The sequence below is a fragment of the Pinus tabuliformis genome, chromosome 1_2, assembly GCF_031772625.1.
Source record: "Pinus tabuliformis cultivar Carrire ecotype Pingquan chromosome 1_2, CPIR1, whole genome shotgun sequence".
NCBI lineage: Eukaryota > Viridiplantae > Streptophyta > Pinopsida > Pinales > Pinaceae > Pinus > Pinus tabuliformis.
The window spans coordinates 963,840,842-963,844,083 of NC_142298.1; the positions used below are offsets into that span (position 1 = coordinate 963,840,842).

The window sequence follows — 3,242 nt, forward strand, 5'->3', positions numbered from 1 at the left end:
AATGAACACAAAGCTTGTATAAATGTATATAGAAGTTAGTATGCAAGTACATGTTTGTATCTACAATATTGGTGACAATACCCATGTCTCATAATGTTCGAACTCATCAATAAATGTATACCTTCAATTCGCTAAAAGTGTTTTTCACTAATTTGAAAATTTTAGCCACTTGGAGAAAAATCCATGTAGGGTTATGAAAATGCATGTTGAGGCTAAGATAAAGACCCAATAAATGAGCAAGAAGTAGGAAATGATAGATCATGATGTGGAACACCTTTCCATGAGGTTATATGTCATGATTGAACCCTAAACGTCTCTCTAATAAAAGAGAAAGAGAAAACAATGTGACAAGTGTAAAATAACACTAACAAATTGCAAAAAATAAACCTTGTGCATGGTTGTTGACTTGGCTAGGGAGAGTTGCTCCTGCTATTATATTTGATTATTATCGCCCATGATGCTAACCTATGTAAGCCTCTCATGCATCTTTTGCAAAAATTAGATTTCTAGTTTGTTATATTGGGTTATCACACCATAATTGTCTTGGACCTAATACATCATCATCACTCCAATGATTTTGAATGTTTAAAAAAAAATTCCCTTCTAATACATGCCCCATGTTAACTTTCTCAAAACTATCTTTGAGTTTTCCTCAAACCTATAATTTTGTTAGAAAATCTCTACATGATTGTTTCCATAATTTTTCATATACAATAATCTTTACCAATAATATTATGATTTTTATTATACTTGTGATAATTGCAAGCTATAATATTTTATGATAATACCACATTTACAACCTATATAGTATGGGTGGTTATTGAAAATCATGTTGGAGACTCTGATGACCCTATTGATTTTCACCATTTTTAGATTTTGGCTTTTTATGCAATTTTCACAAGCTTCCAATCATTTTTTAAAATTATAATACATAAATAAAAAAACATAAATTTTATTTTCAATAAACTAAGATAGCCTAAATGAAGCCACAAGTATGAATTTACAGCTTTTGCCGAAGCTCACCTTTTTCATACAGCTGAGTTTTGTGTACCTCAACATCACACTCAATGCTAAGTACATATTATGGTAAAGGTTCATCTATTTTAAGACTTCTGCTTAAGAACTTGGAATTATACTTCCAACTCCTTTCTTTCAATAATAAAATTTCTTTTTCATAAAATTTTAAACAGACAGACAATGCCTTCATCCTTATGAACGAAATTTACAATGCAAAGGGATGCAATTAACGACCAGTTGACCAGAGAATGCAATCCCAGCTCTCAACATGGAAGAACTGTATAAAGCTGGTGTTATGATGCTACTTGTGTTCATGCCATCCCCAGTAACTGCTGCAAATTTATCACCCCCTGGGCAAATGTTCTTTTTGGCTTGATTTTGTTTTGAATGGACACACACTGGAGGAAGCTGATCAATTCCCATCATCCATTGAGGGCAAGGAGTTAAAAGCAGGGACTTGGAGGCTTTACTGTAATTATGAAAGGCAGTTAAATTCTGATATAATTGGAACACTGTCCAACTGGGTCATTGAGAATTCAAAGAATGTATGCTTGCGGAATGGTATTTCATGCAGACAACACATTAGAAGAGTGGTTGCCAATGCCATAATCTTCTTCAATTATAGGGTTGGAAGATACACTTTTCTCCATCTCTTGATAACCTCTCATTATTTGCATTTTGAATCTTTCATATAACATTTGACAGAAAGAATTTCATCACAGTTTGGACAGCTTAAAGCACTACTGGAATGTTAGTGACCTCACCTTTATTTCGCGATACGGCTCTATTCCAAAGGAATTGTCTAATTGCACACACTTTCAATGGATCCAAATTCCATATAACAACTTGTTGAATGGGACCATACCAACAGAATCTGATCGTTAGAGGGACCGCAGCACTGCACGCCTCTAGCTGGTAATATCTTTATGCATTTTTTCTTTGAAACGAAATCACAATCGAAGATTTGAATGTGTACCTGTTCGGATTTGTCTTCTCAGGGATGATTAGTCCAGAGAAATTGCTGAGGAAGAGGAACATGTATTTACCCTCCCAATTTGTTTGCATACAAATTCAATAATGGCAGGCTTTTAAGGCTTCCCATGCTAGTGTTAAACAATTATACTCTGTTCTTTCCACCGGATTTTCCAAATATTGATTGCAAATTCCCAGAACTTGTTATGGTGAATTTATTGTTGTATAAAACCAACACCATAACAAACAAGCTTCAAACTTCCCTTCAAATCAACACCTGCAAGATTATTATAATAACAAACAACTTAATTAGATCTGTAATCTAGGAATATAAAAACTGTGAGATCAGTGAAGAAAAACGAAAACCCAGTGCACAACTTAAAATTCTAAGATCGTTGAACAGGTACAACGTGCCAGGAAATTCACCTGTCAGTGCATTTTCCCATGTACCCATCTGCTTGATACAGTTAGCTCAAGACTCTCGTATAGTGGCCAAGAAGTGATTACAATGATGAAGACTGCTATAGAAGCTGGAAAGGCTGTGACTAGATTTCACTGAGCTGCAAGCTGGATACAGTTGGTCGAGGAACAATGAGCAGAGAAAACTGCCATAGATGCTGAAAAGACTGAGTCCAGATTTCCATTGAGTATCAATAGTAGCTTCCATGCAGATGGCCAAAATTCCGAAAATATTGGCAAAGATGTGATTAAAATGAGCACAGAGAATTGCCACAGATGTTGGAAAAATTGTATTCCGCTTAGATCTGGGACATTTTGCTCAGATCTGGGACACCTTGGTTCTTTGTAACTGTATCTATTTAACTACCATGTAATGAAATATTATGTAAACCATGAAATTTAAAGTTCAAATTCACATGAATCAGACCCACCAAAAAAATATACCTCACAACAAGTTACTTGCTTATATATAAGCTTCAACTTTCAGCTTGCATGTAGATTGGGGAATCACTATTCTCCATTTCACTTGTTTCCAGGAATGAGTCCCTCCTTGTTGTTTTCTATTTGATCTAATCTTGCTCATAGATTTGTCAAGGTTAACTCATGATGACTTCATAAATCTTGCCGGTGAGGCTAATTCTACACAGGTTTAGGAAGGCCAACTGACTCAAAGTGGCAATGGCTTTACGCCATGCTGTCCTTGAAGATACATGCCCATATAACATAAGATCTATTATTTACATAGGTGCCAATGTAATTGTGGTGTCTAGTTGAATGAATCCACAAACACTATC

At 35.1% G+C, this 3,242-nt stretch overlaps 1 long non-coding RNA gene across 1 annotated transcript; it reads right to left on the reverse strand.

Moving 5' to 3' along the window:
- Positions 1 to 1,618: 1,618 nt before the first annotated feature.
- On the reverse strand, positions 1,619 to 2,938 carry LOC149209190 (uncharacterized). The gene is made up of 2 exons (XR_016252191.1): positions 2,416 to 2,938; positions 1,619 to 2,266 (listed from the first exon to the last, which is right to left on the reverse strand). It is a non-coding gene; the product is annotated as an uncharacterized LOC149209190 (long non-coding RNA).
- Between the last annotated feature and the right edge of the window lie 304 nt (positions 2,939 to 3,242).